General features: G+C 35.5%; 1 long non-coding RNA gene across 1 annotated transcript; it reads left to right on the forward strand.

Annotated features, from left to right (window-relative positions):
* The first annotated feature begins 3,969 nt into the window (after window positions 1–3,969).
* Window positions 3,970–9,174, forward strand: LOC125177670. Its single transcript, XR_007156612.1, has 3 exons — window positions 3,970–4,026; window positions 8,184–8,392; window positions 9,132–9,174. It is a non-coding gene; the product is annotated as an uncharacterized LOC125177670 (long non-coding RNA).
* The last annotated feature ends 1,504 nt before the right edge of the window (window positions 9,175–10,678 follow it).

Genomic DNA, 10,678 nt, shown 5'->3' on the forward strand with positions numbered 1-10,678 from the left:
ATCATATATCAATTTATTCTCGATTATAGTCATCCTTGCACCTGAACGAAACAATATTAAAAAAGATGGAGTGTAACTAATTATAAATATGAAAATATTTTCAAGATTTGTTTAGACTCCACTCAGACGTTCCTTCAATAGAAAGTTCATAATGAAAGGCTGCGTGAAATATGATGACATTTGAGGCGTCATTGACGAGGGAAAGCTTCCCTCGGATTGCTCGTAACTGTCGACGCTAAAACACGCGCGACGGCTCGTAGATGGACGGCACGCAGAGCCAGCAGATATTCTTCGTTACGTAGATTCGTTCACAAACATATTTGAAAGCTGATATATCATTTTGTTTTCACATTGAAGGCGGTTTCTGTATATAATCTTACTATTGCAAATAAGGTGTGACTGAAAAGTAATATCTCACTTTTTTGAAGCCAGAGCACGAGATAAAAACAATTGTACTTGGTCAAATTAATCTTCAGAATTGAGAATTATATGCCAAATATTTTTCACTCTTGACCCGAGAGCTCTCTTTCTACTTTCTTAATACGATACTAAAACTTAAGACGTTTAATGAATTGACCACCAGTACAATGTGCGTGATAAACATGTCCCAGAAGAACGAAATAAATAGAAAATAAATTTATGAAGCTGGAATGCAACAGTTGCGTTTGAAATGAAATAAAAAAAAAACATCGCTCACATTTAGAAATTGGGGGTGGATTGAAGGCTGGTGAGCATCTATCCATCCGAGATCCATGGATATGCACACATGGATATGCCTCGGTGTATGCCTCAGTGATCCATGGATATGCTAACACATGGATATGCCTCAGTGGCAGGTTTTTTCGATCCGTGATGAAAGTCATTTAAGGACTACCGATCATCTTGCATCGCTGCAGTTTACACGTATATAGAACATTAAACTTTATGAGCAAGATATAATCATTCATTAATTTAGATTTTTTTGAAATTCTTCAAAACATTTTGGTGGTTGGGAATTTTCTCTTCCAAACAAATCTAATTTGTATGGAAGCGTGTTCCATTAATTAATAAAAACTTTCGTCTAATGAACGTCTGCGTCAAAAGAGAGCGCCGAATTTTTCTTCTTTGCCAAAGAATCAGGCGTTGTTGGAAGATGTTAAAGTTGACCACAAAATCGGAGTTTTTAGACGGCCACTGTAAAGCCTACGGTTGGCGCCCGATAACGATAGAGCAATATTTTCCAATTAGTAGGTGTCGCCTTCCTATCACAGGTTCCTTTATTCATTTGTATTTAATTGAAGCTGAATAGGCAGTAAAAACCATAACAGGAAAATTTACTCGGAATGATGCAACGGATATAGCATCTTCACAATGGTCGTTCACTGCTTAATCCGTTATAAATTACACAAATCTACACCAATACTTTCTTTGCGTGAGTTCGGATTGCAAGAAATTTCAGGAGTTAAAAATCCAATGCGAAACAGAATATTTTTTCCATAATATTAAACTTCAAATTGTTTTTAAATTTTAGGTCTGTCATGAAATTTTGTCATGAAATTTTGGTTGATTTTAAAATAAAATACATAATACAGAAAATATTTAGACTGCGGGGCTAGGTAATGGTTTTAATAACACGCTGACAGTTGCCAATGAAAAATCAGCGAAGTTCATCGTCTATGACGCTGCAAATTTGTTAGATACAAATTTGCAAGGCTCACTCTGTTTGAATAAGCATGATGAAATTAAAAATTTGATCAAAATATGCGCCAAAAAATGAAAAACTTCTTCTGATCAATAGAAAATTGCATATTCGGATCAAAATCGAAGCATTTTCCTAATTAACATATAAACGCTACATAAAGTTAGTATCAAATCATTTATTAGGAAAATTATTTAAATATTCCTTCAGGTCGATATTAAAACGTTTCATCGCATCTATATTGAAACATTTTTATGTTCAGTATTAAAAGGTTCTTTTTGAGAAATATTGTAAGTTTTTTCGTTTGTATATTATTTTGTTATGACATTGAAAGGTCTTTTCGGACCAATAGCATTAAAACTCTTAATTCACATACTTTCAGTTGCACAACGATATATTGTTGATGTTGCGTTATCGTTTCCAGTTTTTTCAATTATTGCAAATTTAGTATTATTTTGTTGCTCACAACCCCCTATAATTTATCGTTCAATATAGGCTGACTGACTTTTCCACTACTTTTCGCACGCTGTGGCACCCCCGCCATATTTAAATGAAAGTTTCTCGTAACTAATTTCACGTCAAGGTCCAATATAAATTTTTTTTACGAAGAAATATTTTCAAGCGTGTAACTTAAACTCCACCTTAAATCGCTCATACGCCCATGGAGATGTACATTTTGTACATCGCTTTAATATCGCTTTAATATCGTAGCATCGCTTTAACATCCTGCCATTGAACTCTAACCTCCTTCACTCTAACTTAAATGGCCAAGTGTTAAATCCGGGGACTGTAGTGAAACATAAATAGTGAAACTGTGGCGACATTCAAATTCTGTACAGGTCGTGGTTTTCGAATACTTGAAGCGTGACCGCGTTTAAAAACTTTATCGTTTGCTTACTTGCCATCCTGCAAGTGAAATGCGCCTATAAAGCATTAATTTACTTGGTATTTGCACTTTTTTCCTATCAAATAAGGTGCCCATCAATCATGAGTTTACAGTGCAATATTGAAGAAATCAAAGAATTTAGCGGTGCTCGGTTGTCAACTTGGTAGTCATAAAGTTAATTTTTGCCCAGTATACCATATTCGAATATTTACACGTCCTCGGTCCTACGAGCTTTATTTTAATTTAGATTAAAACGACGCTTAAACGAGAGATCTGTATGACCAAAGACAACATGAATCAATTGAATCTGATTTAACTTCCTCACCTCAACCATTTTTGTTAGATTTGCTTAATACTTTTTTTTTGCATGCCGTAAATATGCTTCCTTGACGAGATGAAACCCAGGCGCAGGTATAATTTACTATAGTTCGAACATTTTGTTTCGTAAAATCTCATGACTTCTCCCGAGCTTGGAAGCTATTCGTACCAAAATCTAGATAATTCAAAAACTGCAACGAGTAAAATTCTGTCATGACAACTTAAGATTTTTCAATTATCTTGTAAAATTTCATACAATAACATACATTTATTTTTTAAGGAGACCGTGCGTTTGGTTTCTTGTAAATCTCAAACATCAATACAATTGTGCGATTATTTACCTTATACAATAATATTTCTAGTCGAGTCACGCGGTTTTAGGGAACACCCAACGATTTCAATTCTTAAAATTTCATGAATATTTTCCGGTAAATGGCCTTTTTTATTAGATAAAACGGGTAAATGAATCTTAATAAATCTGTGCATAATCTGCTACTCTCAAATGAAATAATTTTTTTATTTATTCTTCAATGGTGTATATAATTTACGAATTTACGACAATTTCACAGCTAATATTGCGTATAAAACTTTAATTAATTGTGGCTCAGAAATGAGCAGCACCTCTTCTGAGTTCAGAGTACTCGAGTGTCTCTAGTGCTCGATAGCTAATTATTGGAATGTTCGAAAATAAGTTATAATTGAATTGTTGAAAGTCTCCAGAACATATTTGAAGTTTGTGATGAAATAATTCCGATATTATGATCTCCGTGAACAAAGGCTTTAATATAAACATGAAATTTGTTACGATCAAGTGAAAATGTCTATTACGTGATCGGAATTCACATCTCAAAAACTAACTAACCTACTGACGTTGAAAACTGATTTTCAGGAACGAATGACTGAAATCTCGAGATCACTTTAAGAAAATCAAATGACTTTCTGTAAAAGTTTGTGAAAGATTTCTAAACTAGAATACGCATTAAAATAATTGAATTGTTATGTTTTTATTGCAAGTTGCTGTGGTGGAGGTGGTGGGTGTGGTGGGCGGCAGCACAGCGCTGCCCTGCAACGTGCAGCATCCCGGCGACGACGCCATATTGCTGCTGCTGTGGTTCAAAAAAGGACTAACTACTCCTATTTACAGGTGAGGATTTGCCACTCCTATTAAAAGATAATGACTAATTACTCCTATTTACAGGTGAGGATTTTTCACTCCTATTTACAAGTGAGGACTCATCACTCCTATTAAAATATAAGGACCATTCATTCATTCCTATTCACAGGTAAAAATTTAGCACTTCTTTTACAGCTAAGGAATCACTACTCCTGGTCACAGATAGGAACTCATTACTTCTATTTTGCGTTATCAATGACATTGCTATATAATTGAACTACAATTCAAATTTTGCGTGTAGTGCAGGGCTGTTATAGCTTGGTACTAACCGACGGTAAGTTATTTCCCTCTTATGAGCATTATTTCTTAGACATTAGCTCGACACGAGCTGTTGTGTCGGAGCTTCTAAATTATACCTAAAGTATTTTTTATGAAGTATTACTTCCTCAACCCATGGTCGCCTCGGGCTGTTGTGGCAGAGGTTCTGACCTACGCCAAGCTTCATTTTTATGAGTGTTATATCTCCAACCCTTGCTCTGTTGTGGCAGAGGTTCTGACCTACACAACCCTTGCTCTGTTGTGGCAAAGGTTCTGACCTACACCAAGCTTCATTTTTATGAGTGTTATATCTCCAGCCCTTACTCTGTTGTGGCAGAGGTTATGATGGGTGTCAGGAAGAGTCTGTTTCCTCAGGGGAGTTCAGAGCTGCCGCCGGGACGTCATAACTCAGGGACGCTGTCATGCCGCGGCTCATTTCTCACGAGAAGTCCCCGTAAAATCCTTCCATATCCTGTCGCCTTTTGATACATAAGATCCGACGACCGCAGGGCCCTTGTGCCCGGGCATTAACATCGTGGCGATTAATTTTCCTCAATCTGACAGAATTTTTTCATTCACTTTTTTCTACGAATAGATGAGAGAATAAATAGAATGGAGAGTAGCCCTGACACGATAATCGCGATTTATTTCAGTATGTATAAGACTGCTATCATTATATCATCTCATTGCTATAATTATATTATCGATAACTCCCTTCACGACGATTTAGTTGATTCGACCAATCGTGGTTGACGTAAATCATTTCACTTATGAAAAGTAAGGAAACATTTTGCAGCAAGATGGTTGAAAAGTATTTCTTTCAACTATGTAACCACAGTCCACTCCCGCGACAGCGAACGAATATTCCCCGAAATAAACAAAATTTCGTCCGGAAGAAAAGTATGAAACGTGTATTTTTCAAAGATATTGTTCGTGAATACCAGTAAATGTATACTGAAATATTCCATGATGCTTCAATATTGATAAAGCTGTGTTGGGAATTTCAAATTTATGTGAAATCAATAGGCAATAATAATTTTTCACTGATGGTGCTCCCGATAGGCAAAAAAATATCATTCGGTAATTTTAATTCCATGTTATATTTCGGGAATAAAGATGACTAAGAAACTATAATCTAATCTCTTCTCTTCTAATCTATCCAATTCTCCTCGTGATCATTTAGATCATTTACGTTCATATTCAATAAACTGTGTTGATCGTATTTTCAACTTTTGGAAGGAATAGGTGACCTCGCGTTACCTTGTCTAACAGATCGAAAGTTCTTTCCATTTATTTTGAGAAGAATTCAGCATATAAATTTTTGCTACTTCTAATATATAAATTAAGTGACGGTGATTTAAATTTTATGCATATTTTTTGTGGCCTGGAACATAACCACATAAACTATATTAAACAATATAAATTGTTATATTATTCCTGAAATTAAATTAATTTTTCTCAAAACCAGTGCAGCGCAGGTATTGCATGAGGCAAGAAAAGAAAATTCTGCATTTCAGAGCAAAAAAATGTTGAGCAAAAAATTAGTATCGAATGATCTCACGCAACTTCTTTCTTGATCCGAATTTATGTTAGAGTTTTATATTCTGAGTAATATTCAGTGTTCCGGCGATTAGCATGAAGCAACGCTGAATGTCCAACCCTTATATTCAGCGTTTCTTCATTCAGCGTTCAAGATTCTTGTCAAAATGAATACGTTGCAGAATGCGTGCTGGAAATGAGGCTCATGACGGAAAAAATAGCGGCTCACTCGTTTTAAACGTCACTTTAAAGGCGATTTTCCTGCTGCTCGTTTTCTTAAAGCTCCCACGTATCGATGGAAAGATCAAAACTGTTCTGCTGCACGGCAAGATTAATGTGTCTATAAATCGCCAGCCTTTCAAGGGCTGATGAATTAGTTAGCATGTCGATAGGCTAGATATAGGTGATTTTAGCCCACAGGCGATATTAGTGATAATACTAGAAGGAGTTATTTTTAAGTCAAGTTTAAATGCAGATACCGTCATAAATGTTTTTCTTCAGAGATTGGCAACATTTGTTGTATTAACCATAGAAATTTAAAATAAGAATTTGATGACTACCCATGCGTTTACAGCCCGTTTCGTTGAAAACCCTGATGTACTCAAACTATATGTAAAAATATGGAGATAAAAAATAACATAGTTATGAATTCATCGTTGCGTGCATAAAATGATATATGTAATATATACGCTGTAGACTTTGGGTCTTCCTTTTAATTAACATTACCTTCAATAATTCAGTCATTGGCCGAAGTACCTCGCCTAGTTAGATCAGTCATTATCATTAGAAACAGAAATCTGTAATTAAAATTTAATGTAATATAGATTTTATGCCAAATCATCAAAGTTGGAAAACAAATTCATCATTTCAAATTATTTTCTATTTCTAGTTCTGAAATTCATCATTTCTACCAGTTCAAACCATCATGGAATGCAGAAGTTTCCTTAACTAACGCAAGCATTTAAACTAATGCAAGCTGTTAACTGATTCATACTATGAAGTTAGGGGTGGGATGAAGTAATGTATGATATTGAGTATTGCTAAATGTTAGGTTATGCATACTATTAAAAAATCGTGCTATAAATAAATTAGGCGTTTCGAGTCGACAAATTCATGAAATACAAACTCCACCAAACTGTCACAAGTTTTTGAGATACAAAATTTAGAAAGAGGAGATGGCAACTCACCGCCTTTTTCATTAAATATTAAAAGTTTGCAAGGAATTTGGCCGTAAAAACGTCGTTTAATGAAAAATAAAATTTTCAGGAGATAAAATATTCGAAAATGAAAACGGCCACCTGGGTGCCCGTCAAATACGGCAGTTGACTTCTACAAGTAATGAATAAGTATACACATTAAAACAATTATGTAACAATGACAAAATGGAAAATTAAAATGCACCGTCAGTACATTGAATTTCTTACGGATATGAATAGGAATGGATTCAGTTTCCTAATTAAAACGTAATAAATAATACATAGAGTAATAATATACTTTCTTGTGGGATAAATGATTCCATTAATGGTGTTTTCATACATATCTTTATCATGATATCGGGCAAAAACTTTTCGGTTGTCTGTAAAAAATCGCTCGACTAAGCTATGAAAAAATATTTTCATTATGGTTAATATCACTTAATTTATTCTAATGTTGACTGAAAATTATTATTATGAACAATTTGAAAAATTATCTATGAAAATTTATGGTGAAATTAATCATATTCTTTATTGATAGCACTCTATCCAATGATTTTAAGACAAGATTACAATAAAGAAATAAATATTTTTCGTTTTTCATTGAGTTTTGAAAGCAATGTATTGATATTTCAAAAATTTATCTTAGTTTTATAAGAATCGCGTCTGATGTTCCACCCGAAGACTGACAAGCCGCGTAAAATTTAGTTGCTCTTTAAAGGGAATAACTATTCTCTAGATTTTAACATTTCATTTAATAAACAATCATTTCCAACATGCAGGCTTCCTTTTATATTATTCCTCTCGAGCGATGGGACAACATCCGGTAAAAGATCAGCCACATTTATAATTCTCTAAGAACATGGAATAACCGCGGATGTACCTTATGTTACTTAGAGTACGTATATATGCGTTGTGTTACTTACAAATTTTTGGCCTGCGTGCGAATTTTCTCGCGTTTCCTTAACAACTGGCACACGCAGCACTGGAATTATTTTGGTGCACACTAAAAACCTCGTTTGTCTAGAAAATTTCCAGACGTGACGATCGCTGTTTGTCATTTCACAACCAAGTCTAGCAGGCACACGAAACCTTCTTGAACAAAGAAACGACATTTTCACTTCGGGATTTTCTCAGGTACGACGACCGTTCAGGTTCAAGCCGACGCACTTCTCACTGGTCGGCTGAAGATGCGCTGGGAGCGAGAGCCTCTTTAGAGGTACTGAGCCTGCCTGCTCAGTTAGTTGTGAAGTCTTTACGAGAAGACGATGCTGGGCTCTACCACTGCAGGGTAGACTTCAGAAAACAGCCCACGAAAACTACACGAGTTGTGCTCAGTGTTGTCGGTGAGTGCGGGTAAACAAGAAATGATGACGTTTTGTGTTGGTCGAGGGAAGCTGAGGGATTTCTGTCGTTGTTTTTGAGTGAAAATTGTTCGTATCTTATGGAGTATTTTTAGTCCTCAATCTCTCAAGCCTTATTGTCACGATGCTAAATGTTAGAGCAGGAAGATAAAGGATGCTGCTGTACCCCAACTGTGAAAGTAAAGAGTTCTGACATTTGAAACAACAGCTGCAATTTACTTTTCAAAATGCAATTTTTTACACACAGGTATCAATTTTAGCTGGAGAAAGTAAATTCTGTTTTGCATGGGATTTTAAATCATTAAGCTTCTCATCTTAGTGTTTGCAATTTGGAATGTTTTCGTCAAATGAATTAAAATTTGTACAGTTGCAATGTTTAATAAATAGATTTTGAAAACTCTCATCTTTTCCACAATGTCATTAATAATTAATTATGCACAGATTTCACTTACTAATATATTGATCTATAATTCACTAAAATTGCATCACAGCTTGATTATCACAGGAATTCTCTAGCAAAATGTTTCCATTCACATATATCGTCTCCATTGGAAAATTTACACTGATATTTTTATCCGTAGCTTCTGTTTCCACTTAGATTACATGTACAACTATTGAACGTAATAATAATCGGATTCCAGTCGTATAATCTTATTATTTCCTTTTAATAAGATTATTATTTATATCGTATCTAAACATTTCGACTTATTTATCACTGCAGTGCCCCCGACGAGCGTTGTCGTGTACGAAGGCTCGTCACTGCCGCACGCCATGTCGAGCGTCGTGGGGCCGCTGCACGAGGGCGACATGGTCACTTTAACCTGCGTCGCCCAGGGCGGTGAGTGGCAAATTTATTTATTTTTTCGTTCTAAGTTTCCAATTCCATCCATTGATGAAACGCGTTTTGGGTTAACCATCTTACGTAGAGGGACGGTCGATGCATTCGGTACTTTCATCGTACGTACTTGGAACGGTCAGCACAACCTTCGATAACGGGGACGGTTTTCGCCACGGGGAACGGTTTTTATTGTTGTTCAATAAGCCAATTAGTGAAGGATTATAATGTATTTATTATCTGACCAGACAGCGTTTTGTGCGGTTTTCATTTGCCTAGTTTTGCTTGAAAAAATTAGACACTAAACGATTTTTATAGGTTCAGGAAAGGATTTCATATAGATATGTTCTGGAGCATTTTTCAGTAGTTTAATTTTAATCATTGATTGCTTTGCCACGGGGCAAATGATTTTTATTCATTGGAATGGCTCAAGATATAAAAAAATTATGCAATACTTTTTGACAAGTAAGATCATTATTAATAAATAATTCCAGAAATAATCTCATTTAAGTAGAGATTTTTGTCTTGGCTGATACTACCCCAAGCAGATATTTAATACTCGAAAAGATCATCCTGTGATTTAATACTTGAAAATAATATTGAGATACTGTAATGAAGTGTTGCTGCAAATTTCCCACTACTGTATGTCAGACTACGAAGTTTAAGTAGGACCGACTCTGACGTCGGTGTTAAATTGATTATAGCCGTCAGATACTATGCCGATCCCGACTTGCGTCCTGGTTCCTCTCTAATAGGATTTTGACTCAGACGCCAGGGTAAGTTGCTGCTTTGGTGGTGAAATTTAGATTGGAATACTTGATGGAATATCGTGATTTTTGTGTATATAACGACTTGTCATGCGTAGATATTTACTTTGTTTTCTGTTGTAGGATCGTGCGTTATTCTCGGATCTCAATGCTCTAGCTCTCTCCTCGCATTTTGCTCCTCGCACTTTAGCTTCCTCCGCATTTAATTTGTTAGCGTTAAATTCATATGCCGCACCTGGTTGATCTGTTTAATTTCGATTTACCGTTTATCTCTAATAAATAAATTTAAGAAAGTCTGTTTGAGTAATCATCCGCTCCGTCCAAGCTCTTGCTGATAAAACCAGTAGGGAAGTTGCATTTAATTTCCGCGGTCATTGGTAGACGTGACAATTAGACCATCCGAACTTTTGAGGTGACGCGATTAATTAGCTATTATTCGAGATTAGTTCGTCACAGATACCAAGTATACATAATAAGGCTTTACATTAGTGAAGATGCACTTGATCGCTATGATTCTCTCTCACTCGCATTATTCGCTTATTGTTCCAGATGTCCAATTGAATGAATTGGAAAAAGAATAATAATGAGCGAGTCAGTTACGGCCGATTATTGGTCATGATACCGCTTCCTGAAAGTGCAGTAGGAATATGAATAGGAAATTAGTTA

This window comes from Hyalella azteca, unplaced genomic scaffold, assembly GCF_000764305.2.
Source record: "Hyalella azteca isolate HAZT.00-mixed unplaced genomic scaffold, Hazt_2.0.2 contig3974, whole genome shotgun sequence".
Classification (NCBI taxonomy): domain Eukaryota; kingdom Metazoa; phylum Arthropoda; class Malacostraca; order Amphipoda; family Hyalellidae; genus Hyalella; species Hyalella azteca.